At 37.4% G+C, this 12,696-nt stretch overlaps 1 long non-coding RNA gene across 1 annotated transcript; it reads left to right on the forward strand.

Annotated features, from left to right (window-relative positions):
* The first annotated feature begins 371 nt into the window (after window positions 1-371).
* Window positions 372-1,141, forward strand: LOC109208143. Its single transcript, XR_002065111.1, has 3 exons — window positions 372-582; window positions 695-788; window positions 889-1,141. It is a non-coding gene; the product is annotated as an uncharacterized LOC109208143 (long non-coding RNA).
* The last annotated feature ends 11,555 nt before the right edge of the window (window positions 1,142-12,696 follow it).

Below are 12,696 nucleotides of genomic sequence, written 5' to 3' on the forward strand. Positions count from 1 at the left end.
TTAGTTTTAGTCCGCGGTCAATATTCAGTAGCCCCGAGAATAGGTGAAGTTCACCAATAGTCTGTTTGGCCAAGCTTCTAAAATTAGCTTATTTTGAAAAGTACTTTTTTTAGAAGTGTTTTTTTCAAAAGTAATTTTAGTGAGAACCAATTTGTATTTGACTAATTAATTGATAAGTACTTCTGAATAGCAATTAGCGTTTGGTCAAACTGTAAAAATGTACTTTTAAGCGTATTTTTCTCTAAAATGCTTCTTAACTTTTTTGACCGAAGATGTCCCATACATTCGTTGTATTGACTCTGGTTCAAGTGCGTTAGAAGTACTACTGTAACACGCACAATAAAATGCGTATTTTAGGAGGGGATGAGTTTCTTCATCACAACTACAAATTAACGTATCACAAAACATTCATTTCTATACTTGAAACAAACATTGTGGCACGTTAACATTTGCAATATCCAGAAATGAAGAAGGTTGTTGTTTTCTATTGTCTTCTTGTAATAATTCTCATGTTATCAATGGATGAGTTGTATCTACCAAACCAAGTCAGGATCTTGGACTTGTCCCCTATCAAATCCGAAGGTAAATGTTAGTTAAAGTGTACGACCAACTCATTTAAAAGTTTAAGTTTTTAGAAAGAAGTTTATTTTTATCTATTTTATTATATTTTCAACAATGTTTATTCCTATGTCAGAAGAAGATAGGAATGATTTAATCCGAGGTCGCAGTAACAGGGTGACTTGGAGCAATGCCAATCCTTCACCTTTTCCAAATATTAGAAGTCATTAGTATGGTTCTAAGAGACCTTTAATTTACTGATTTCATTAATTTTTCTTTCTTCTTCTTTTATTTTATTCTTGAAAAATAACTACCTTCATGTGCACGCAGTGGATGTGGTGACAATTGCTTTTAGGGCTGCTGAGGATGGGCATGGGAAATACTTCGGCAAAATTTGGGATGAGATGGAACAAAATGGCATCTATAGGCTGTTTGGGTGGTGTGTTCCTATATTGTATTCTATTTCATTGTTATTAAATAAGATATTTTATGGCTGTTACTTAAAATATATTATGTTATATTGTTAAATTCATTGATATGTAACCATATAAGGACTATCATTTATGTAAGCATCTATTTGGTGTGGTGGAATTGTTACGTTATTTTTCTTTTTCATTTTGCACTTACTATTATTTGGTAATTTCATTCGATCGCAATTTATTCTATTTTTATTTTTAACTCCCCCTTTACCATAATTTATCTTCTTCCTTTTTCAAATTATCACTCCTTTCATTAGTATTTAGTACCACTCTATCTTCTATTTCAAATTGTTAACTATCTCATTCTTTAATAGCTCTTCCTCTTTAGTACTACTCCTTGCCACTATATACAGGTAATCCTCTTTCAAATCACTTTAGCACTGTCTCGTCCGTTGACATTTTTTATTTTTTGCCTTCTTTTAAGTTTTGAATTAATGGTGTTTAACTAAATGTTTTAGTTAGTTTACAATACAATACAATCAAACCAAACGAGAAGAAAGTTATTAATACTAAATGCTCCCTCCGTTTCAAACTAGCTAATAATTAAATTATAAATATGCACCAGGCCTAGTGACTTGATATTTTTATTTCAAGAATTTACTGAAATTACACTGGAAAGGAAGCGTGTCACGACCCGGATTTCCCACCCTCGGGAGTCGTGATGGCGCCTACTCGTGAAAGCTAGGCAAGCCGAATATTATAAATTCATTACCCTTTTTATTAAGCATGTTCAACAATTCAAAGTAATAAGTGATTAAACAGTGGAATAAATTAAATAACCAGAAATGCGGGAGATGAAAGCTTAATGGTTTAACCAAATATTGCTACATAATCTGAAGTACAATACTACCCAGAATTAGGTGTCACAATTTCACAGACTGTCTAAGAGTACTACAAATAAAGGGTCCGAAGAATAATTACAAACTGTCTCAGAAATACATAGAAGAAACAATAGAGAAAGATAGAAGGAGACACCAAGGCCTGTGGACGCCTGCAGGACTACCTCGGGTCGCCTGAATGGACTGAAGACAGCACCCTCACTGCGGTCCAAATGCTCCGGTATCTGTATCTGCACACAGTGCAGAGTGTAGTATCATCACAACCGACCCCATGTGCTGGTAAGTGTCTAGCCTAACCTCGGCGAAGTAGTGACTAGGCTAGGACCAGACTACCAAATAAACCTGTGCAATTAAATCATATACAGCAAAAAGTAAAAGCAGATATTCACAGTTAAAGATGGGGAGGGGAAGGCATGCTACGGGGAGTATCAGATAACAACAAAATACCAAAGAGGAATGTAAAGAAACCATAATTTTGTTGCCAGCAATAATGAGGAAAACAAACACAGTATTCACTTTCATTTCTTTCTCGTTGCAGGCGTGCAACCCGCTCCCATTTCATATATCTCGTTGCAGGCGTGCAACCCGCTCCCATTTTATATATTATCGTTGCAGGCGTGCAACCCGCTCCCATTCCATATATTACCGTTGCAGGCGTGCAACCCACTCCCATTTAATATATTACCGTTGCAGGCGTGCAACCCGCTCCCATTTCATATATCAACACCAATCATAGAAGAATCCCGGCAAGGGAACAATAATACAACAACAACATCCCGGCAAGGGAACAATAATATAACAACAACATCCCCGCAAGGGAACATGAGTATAACAACAACATCCCGGCAAGGGAGACAATATCATAAACAAACATCCCGGCAAAGGAACCAACAACGATAATCATAATATTAGACATGGATAAATCACAACGGAGTCACAACAACTACAATATTAGACTCACGGGCATGCTTGACACTGACGTATAGATACTCGTCACCATGCCTATATGTCGTACTCCACAATTAATACATAGCAAATACGACACAACTCCTAATCCCTCAAGCTAAGGTTAGACCAAACACTTACCTCGATACACGAACACAATTCAAGCCTCAACTATCGCTTTACCTCTTGATTCCACCACCAATTCGCTCGTATCTAGCCACAAGTTACTTAACTATATCAATAAATGCTAAATGAATCAATTCTAATGCATGGAAATAGGTTTTCTAAAGTTTTTCCCAAAAAAGTCAAAAATCGACTCCGGGCCCACATGGTCAAAACCCGAGGTTCGAACCAAAACCCGATTACCCATTCACCCACGAACTCAAATATATAATTTGTTTTGAAATCGGACCTCAAATCGAGGTCCAAATCCCCAAAATTTGAAAAACCTAGGTTCTACCCAAAACACCCAATTTCCCCCATGAAAACCCTTTATTTTAAGTTGAAATCATGTGAAAAGATGTTAAAGATTGAAGAAAATGAGTTAGAAACGACTTACAATCGATTTGGAGAAGAACTTTCCTTTGAAAAATCGCCCAAGAGAGTTTATGTTTTGAAAGGGTTTGAAAAATGGTTGAAAATGCGTCTAAGTTATGATTTTGCAGGTTGCAGATGTCGCAATTGCGGCGACCAGGGTTCGCAATTGCGAACCCCTCAGACTGCTAACATCGCATTTGCGAACCTAAGGAATCCAGTCCTCTTCGCATTTGCGATACTGCCTTCGCATTTGCGACCAAGGCAGCCCAGGCCACTATTCGCATTTGCGACACATTGCTCGCATTTGCGAGCCAGGCTTCGCAATTGCGAAGCCTGCAACACAACAGAAATTCCTAAGTCCAAATTTCACTCCGTGGCCTATTCAAAACTCACCCGAGCCCTCGGGGCTCCAAACTAAACATGCATACTAACCCAATAACATCATACGGACTTGCTCGTGCATTCAAATCACTAAAATAACATCAACAACGAATTTAGCATCAAAATCAAAGAAAATCTCAAGAACTTTTAAAGTTTCAAATTTTACAACTAAGGTTCCGAATCACGTCATATGACCTCTGTTTCTTACCAAATTTTACAGGCTCAACTTAAATCACATATAAGACCTGTACCGAGCTTCGGAACCAAAATACGGGCCCGATACCATCGAATTCCAAACACATTTTATTTCCAAAAACTCATATATATATTCCAGAAAACAATTTTCTTTAAAAATTTATTTCTTGGGCTTGGGACCTCATAATTCGATTCCGAGCATACGCCCAAGTCCCATATTTTCCTACGGACCCTCCGGGACCGTCAAATTACGGGTACGGGTCCGTTTACCCAAAATGTTGACCGAAGTCAACTTAAATTTATTTTAAAAGCAAAATTTATCATTTTTCACAGATTTTCACCTAATGGCTTTCCGGATACGCGCCCGGACTGCGCACGCAAATCGAGGTGAGATAAAAAGGAGGTTTCAAAGCCTTGGAACACAGAATTTATTTCTAAAACAAGTGATGACCTTTTGGGTCATCACAAAGGGGGAAAAGGCAGATTAACTGGAGTGAAGGGAATGGTGCATATTTATAAAAAATTCAAACCGGAAAACACAAAATAGAACATCAAGAGAAAATGGCAAACAGTGCAAAGAAATTTAACAACCAGAACTCGGCCAAAATAGACTACATATTTCACAATGAAGATTTTCATTATAAAATGACTATACCACTATATTGCACTGCTCATTACTGAAGTTTGTTGGTGTTCCTTGAAACCAACATAAAATAAATTTCCTAATTTATACCTCTATTATAAGTCAATGTTATTATTCCTACTCATAAATCTCACAGATTTTTAGAAATCTAAATTAAGAGTACCCTAGTAAAAACAATCTTGGATTTCAAAGATACTTTAGAATAAAAATTATATCATTTTTAAAAACACATCAAGCTTCAACTATCTGGAATTAGTAGCACACAATAAAAATTACTCCCTATGTCTTATATTATGTGTCGTGTTTCTTTTTTACACGCCCCTTAAGAAATATTAATTAGGAAAAGTGATATGAACCTATTGGACAAGTTTACCCCTGTGGAGCACGTGAGATGGGGAGATTAATAAATAGCACAAAGTGGGGCAGCGAAAGGCATACGAATTATGTTGAAGCTTCGGCTCAAGACTCTGCTTCTCGTCTCCTTTCTCTGAGTTCTGCTTCTCATCCCCATTCTTATCTCTATTCTTAGTTACTTAGTTTCATTATAGTAGTTTGAGTGTTGCAATTGATATCTCAAGGTTGTAATCAGTGTTCCAGTTCTTATTATATAGTGAGGAATTTCGGTATTGTTACATTGGTGCTTTCATCCATAGGTCTTCAATGGAGGACCAAATAATTCGAACTATCGATGGTTCAATTAAGGTCATGAAGGATTCATGGTCTAAGGATTTGGCTGAAATTTGTTCACTGTTAAAGGAGTTGGTTGGAAACCTTGCAACAAGTAAGCCCACTCCGGTGGAATTCCGACGATTCTGTGGCGAGAATCCAGAGTTCTGGATTTCTCAGGCTGAAAGATACTTTGCATTCTATAGAATTTCAGAAAACAACAAGTTACTTCTCGCCTCGTCCTATCTCGATGGAGAAGCTTTAGACTGGTACCGATGGCTCTTCCGGAACAAGCAGCTGGTGGATTAGGAACATTTTATTGCGAAGGTGCGAATTCGTTTCCGTCAAAAGGGCTAGAATCAGCCGAAGGACGATTGGCAAAGCTCCGACAAACAACTACTGTGTCTGAGTACCAAAGTCGTTTTGAGGCTATTTTATTAGGCTTTGGTGAGGCAGAACAATCTGACTAAGAGGCAAAAAGGAAGCGTGCAAGGTGTTCGATGAAATGTTTGAAAAAGAGATCGATCATAAGCATAGCATGGATGTTGGCAATACCAATGACCAAGTATTCAACATTAGTTCTCTTTCAAATGTAACTACCTTACTCCCTATAACACCAACGGAGTCTGCCTTCAAGGATGGAAAGTCCGAGGAAGAGAGCGATGTGAAAGTGCTAGTCGAAGGCTCAGTGCCTGCGGTTCAACCGCAGCTGACTGCTACTAGCCTAATCAAGAAAGCTGCAAATATCGAAAAGGAAGCTGCAAATATCGAACAGGAATTGGTTCCAGAGCACTTTCACCTAATCTTATAGCATCTCGCTCACAAGACGGATACAAAACATCTTGAGAAAATTATGTCGAAACATTTGGAGTATATTATCAAGTCTCGGGTTCCAAGTCTTCCATTTCTTATCAACCAAACTATGACTGAGCTGGAAATTGAGTTGAGCCCTCATAGAAATCACATTATCATGGCACCAGGGATAAATTCCAGGACCTTAACTCTAAGATTATATTCAGAGTATGTGGTTTCTAACTCTATGACTCACGTGTGGGATCCGGGATGGCAATGGTGTATGTATCTCTCCATTTTTCTGTTTGATTTTGCATTGGTAGTTGCTACATCTTCAATTTTTAATCTCTTTGATAATTACTTAGAAAAGAATAACCAGAATAAGAAAAAAAAGAAGATGGAACTGTTTGTGTTCTCTTATCAGTGCATGAGTTTGACATATGAAGATAGGTGCCAAGTCTTGCTTGATGCCTGTGCATGGGATCCTAAAGACATGGAGACTAGGTACATATTACTGAAGGCATTTAAAAGTGACAGTGATAATTCTCAAGTTGAAGCTTCAACGCTTTCTTGTTTTAGCTTGCGCTCAACAAAAAATGACATGGTATTGGTTCCCGTTGAACCTTTTTGGTCTTATTTCATAATTGTAGGTAGTCCCACCAGTGAGATGTATGTTATCTATGGCTACATTGCATCCACATGTCCTTCAATTGCAAGGGAAGAATATACATTAGTCTTGGATGAATATTTGGATGTTAAACATAAAGCTTTGGTGGAGAATTTCACATGGTCAATAATTTCACAACATGATTTTAGTACTGCTCTTGATTGCGAAACTGAGATTTGCTACATTGGTGATTACTTAAGTGAACGTTATCATGCTAAATCCTTATGTTGATTTCCAACTGATCAATTTGGATTGGACTTTCCCTTTGATCCCGGTTCAAGGTTTCTTACCACATACCTTGGAGGTACAAGGAAATATATATGTCGTGATACGTTGGACAGTTTGACGTCTGATATGCTTATGTCGTCAACATTATGGAACAGACTAAGGAGAATAAGAGGAACATTATTAACAGAATCACTTATTTTTTTTACTAAATCTGTTGCAACAGTATCTGCGTACATCTTTCAAGCTATATTCCATGGAAGTATTGGGATGGGCATAGACAAGCTGGTTCAACAATGGGGTGTTACTGGTGTGCAGCAATACTCATCCAACGGTCTTCGCACTGCGACGTACACCGTCTCTGCTATTTGGTCCAGTGTTAAGGAGGGCGACGTTATTGCGGCAACTCTCAAGTTGTATCCTCCAAGAATTTATGATTCTTCGTGGGTTGCTGCAGCTGGAATGAAAAAGAAGAAACATAATGGAAATCATTCATGGGACTACACAATGTTACATGAACAACAAACCTGGAATCCATATGCTGACATTGCTCTTGTCTGTGAGAAATTGGACTGTGCCCTTCATTTTCTAAAGATAAGAGTCTTAACTCAAAATATTTTGAGTGATACATGGTGCTTCTCTGTAGTAATTTATTCTGGTGTAATTAACTGTGGCAGTAGAAATACCTCTAACCTCCCAGGGATTGCCTTAGATATTCGTGGAGCTTTAAAGCTGCATCATGTTCCATTTGCTCTTGTTGGTAATCTGTATATCGTTACTCTTGGTGGAACTGTACTGGTTATTTGCATATGGGATCCAGGAATCAATCCCAAGACCATGAATCTAAATGGTCATACAGAGACCTTGGAGACACAACTATTGCTGCGATCTACTGGCAAGTTTTGCTTATATGCATATTCTGCTTTTATGACTAGAGTGTGGGAGCTTGGCCGCAGAGAGATATCTCATCACACTCGACGGAGTTGGCAACAAGGGCTGTTGTATTGCCTTGGAGAAAAAGACTCATTGTTCTGCTATTAGCATTGTCTGCTGAAAGCAATAAAATGTTAGGAAGAAGGGATTATAGTGTCAGTACACTCTATTCAAGACGTGCATTTGCTACTTTTGGATTTAAACCAGAGAATATGGATATGGTTGAGAAGTGGCTTGGCAAGGCTAGTATGCTGCAAAGTATAAGGAGTACGGGTGCTAAGGACTTTAAGGTGACAAAGTATTATGTATTAGCAAGATCTAAGGGCAACAATATTATTCAGCAGCATCAAGAGAAGACTAACGTAGGGAGGTCTTCAGGCCAACAAGATGTGGCCACTGTTGGAGAGATGACAAATTCACAATCAATTGGTTGGAACACAAGTAATCCATCCCTGCATCAAGAGGTGCAAGTACACAACCAACTTCATTGTGCTAGGCTGGACAAAAATATGTCGAGGATTACTGTGGATTCGCCTCGATTTCCGTTTGACCCAGGTGGACTTCTGAATTTAGAATTCAATTCCAAGCAAAAGAGATCAGACACAAGGGTCGATGCTAAAATTTCAATGTTGCTCTACTTGAACCTTGAGGACAAGGTTCTTTTTGAGGACGGGGTATTGTTATGAACCTATTGGACAAGTTTACCCCTGTGGAGCACGTGAGATGGGGAGATTAATAAATAGCATAAAGTGGGGCAGCGAAAGGCATACGAATTATGTTGAAGCTTCGGCTCAAGACTCTGCTTCTCATCTCCTTTCTCTGAGTTCTGCTTCTCATCCCCATTCTTATCTCTATTCTTAGTTACTTAGTTTCATTATAGTAGTTTGAGTGTTGCAATTGATATCTCAAGGTTGTAATCAGTGTTCTAGTTCTTATTACATAGTGAGGAATTTCGGTATTGTTACAAAAAGGATTGGACTATTCTACCCTTATTTATGTCTTAAGATATATTCTCTCTTCATTGAATATTTGTTCTACTTATGTGTTATCTCCATCTTCAAGAATAATTATTACTAAGGGTTGAAAAGGGAAAAAACAATCAGTTTTGTCTTGAACTTCTAAAATGATAAATAATTTGAGACAACTATTTTTAGTAACCACGACTGTTCATATGTATCAAAGATTGGATCGTCAAAAATCAAATTACATAATGTTCTTTTCCAGAAATAACATTATCAAGACATTATGGAACCCCTAAAACATTTCTTACATTCATTAACATTTCAGTTCGATAATCTTAAGAAAATGCTAATAACAAGTTTGGCGTCAAATTAAATAATATCTGGTTATGATTCCAAACTTTTAGAGATTTTTAACAACACAAATAGAAAAGACAATATGATTGGTCGTGAATTATGTTTAACTTAACTAACCAGTTAAACCACAAAAGAACATTCAGGTGAAATATTTATAAAAGATTATAAAGTTCTCATCTTATATAGTACGCTAAAGCAATAAAATTCTGCATTCAGTTAAGGATTCATAATTCTGTTGTATCCCATTGCATCTCTAGATTACCATTCTAAAAAATTCAGTATTTTTCCCCCCATTGAATCCGTTAATAATAAAACTGAAAAGGATGGGAAGAGAGTTCATCAGATTTCTCATATGCCTAAAAGAATAAACCATGAAATATCCAATTAAAGTGCATAGAACAGAAGTACTGCGTCTGACCGTCTGTGCTACCGAACTCTTAAGCCCAAAAGTTGCATGATGGCCCGAGAGTCACTCTTCGCTGGAGTAAGTTATTAGCAAGTTAAACATGCGTCCTTCTCTATCAAAAAAGGTTATGAAGCGTTGGCTTCTGTTCGCACGCGTTAGGTTTTTTTTCCTGATAATTAAATAGGGTATTTAAATAACTTTTGTTCAAACAATGGCTCTTGTTTGTATGCATTAGTTTTTTTTCATAATAATTAAATAGGGTATTTAAATTACTAAGAAGGGCAATATGGTAATTTAAATTTACACTTAGGAGCTTCCCACTTTTAATATAGTATAGATATAGATATAGATAGATAATAAGAAATGAATTGAAACCTTAAACCACTTTAATGAATTATAACTTGCTACTTAGTAGAAAACTACTGGAGCTTTTTTCATTTTGATTATTCTTTACCCGCAAAACGGTACAGTTAAATTGTTACCTGGTTTATAGACAAGCGAATTAATTTGATCCAAAAAATAATAAAATAGCAAGATTAAGATTAAGATTAGCGATTGAAATTGTAAAAGATGACAAGCCTGGCTCCAAACCCAGCGTCTCCGAGAGCAAACGTAAAACTAACGATAAAGTGCAAATAAAATAGTTAAATTGAGAACAAAAGTAAGAAAATAAAGCTTCTGTCTGCAGAAAGTCTCATCGGAGACTTTGCTCTCCGCGGAGAATGGCTACTAAAAGTACAGGGGGAGGGGGATGAATTGCCGATTTTTCTTTTTATATCTAAGTAGTTGACTAGTTTACCGAATAAAGTCAAGGCAGGATAAAACTAAAAACTGAAGTAAAGTGCAGGAATTAAAGACACCCAGGATTTTTATATTGGTTCAGATTCAATGTGAATCCTACTCTAGTCGCTTTCGGTTGCAATGTTGTTCTCTCTTCAAAGCTCCTTGAATAACTTTGTACAATTGTGTTGATGTTATCTCCTAATACCCACTCACTTTTGGTTCCAACTACACTCGTAATAATTGTGATACAATGCCTCACCAAAGTTTTTCTCCTTTATTCTCTTTACTGATTACACAGTAAACTACACTTAGATTATAATGCTTGTTTAGAGTAGAACAAAGAGTATGGAGTTGGTTTAATCAAAGTATGTAATTCTTCCTTGATAATCTGCAATATATACTAGAACTTTGGTTTAACAGATTTCAGCAGATCGTTGAGAGATTTGCGATCCGAAGGGAATTGATTCTTGGAGTTGAATCAGTTATGATTCATTCCACAAATAAGTGCAGAGCTTTCTTAGTTTGAATCTTGATTGCTGGTCTTTCCTTTTTGAGAGTGAATCTCCTCGTGCGAATGGTCCTTAGATTGTTCCTTGATATAAGGGATTGATAACTTTCCTTTGGAACGTATATCTTCAGTAATCTGAGCAGACGCAATTTCAGTAACCTAGATCTCCTCAAATCTTGGTCCTTCCTTCTTTATTCTCCGTCATCTGGGTTGTCGTATCTTTTACAAATCTCTTTAATCTTGGACCTTCTTTTCTTATTTTTGTTGACAAATCTTTGCATTCTTCCTCTCTTTTACTCCTTCTTTTCTTGTCTTCTTTCGTACATCATTGACAGACTTGCTCGCATCCTCCTTTGCGTCTGGAATGATCCTGCAAACAAAGATATGCTATTTTTCATCATTGAAATCTAGATCTTACAATCTCCCTCTTTTTGATGATGACAAAATAACATATAAATCAATTTACTTTCTTGTTTAGTCGACTCGTTTTTTGCTGTAGTTGACTCCTCCTTGACTGAGCATCACATGGTAGTTGACTCCCCCTCAACAGAACAACCATAAAGATGTGTATACTTGCAGTGCTAGATACTTGTAGCAGTCAACCCCCCTCAACAGGACAATCATAAAAAACTGCCAATACATATACCTGTAAACTTATTTCTCCCCCTTTTGGCATCAACAAAAAGCATTATAACAATATATAAACAGAAATAAGCACTGCAAACAGAAATTTTCCAAGCAACTAATCAGGAGTGCAGAGATAGTCATGCTGATGCAGTGATTGTCCAGCCCAAAACAGCAAAAAGTAATAATAGCAAGAAAATATTATCTTAAACATCCACCCATTCACAAACTAACGATGCAGAAAATAAGTGAGAGTATCGCAGATAGCCTCTTTCAGACGATCAAAGCTAGCATTCAATGTAACAGATACCCCATCGATCATGTCGTGTACTTCCTTGAAGCTTTGACTGCATTCTCTGCTAACTTGAGAATCTTGACCCTTATCTTTGATACTTCCGACCATGTCTCCTTTAAGATGTCATGAATGTCCCCAATGGTTGATTGAGTCGAGACAAAAAGATCCTCCGACATTAGTCAATTTCTCCACAAGTTCAGGATCACACACACCAGGATGGGAACCAGACGCTCTTGCTTTGGATTCAGCCTGAACAACTTTAATCTCTCCTTCTTGCTACTTCACCCAAGTACCTTTTGCACAAACATACCCCATACTGGCAAAGGCTCTAGAGTTGTAAGATCTGGTGACAAAGACAAAAGGGTAAATGGAAAAGAGATGTTATGGGCTTCTAGGAGATGAGTGATAACCATAACATTGGGAAGACTAGTAGGATCATCAGCACTTTCAATCATGAAATTTATGACCCAAGAGGACAGTTTGACTTTATGCTTGGTCACTAGACAATAAACAAGAAAAGTATCCCATTGAGAAAAATTGGAGAATGAACCAGTGCGAGGGAGAAGGTTGTTGCTACAATATATGCGAGGACCCGGGTTTCAAAGCTAACATCACTGAGGCCTAACTGGCTAGAAAGGAAATTAGAGGGAGACTCGGCTATGCTACGCTTTGCTTGATCATAGGTAATTTCAAAATCTTCAAGCCAGGTATTTTTGAATAGCATAGAGAAACCAGAACACTTACGCTGAAAAATTGATTCAAACAAGGCACAATCTAGAACTATGCGCTTCCTTAGAACTAGAGACTCCAACTTACCAGGCTTGGGAGAACGGAGATTAGCATAAAACATCCTAACTAGGGGTTCATAGATTTTGAAGGCGGTAGAGAGAGGAAGTTTGACTAA

Source organism: Nicotiana attenuata, unplaced genomic scaffold (assembly GCF_001879085.1).
Source record: "Nicotiana attenuata strain UT unplaced genomic scaffold, NIATTr2, whole genome shotgun sequence".
Taxonomy (NCBI): Eukaryota; Viridiplantae; Streptophyta; class Magnoliopsida; order Solanales; family Solanaceae; genus Nicotiana; species Nicotiana attenuata.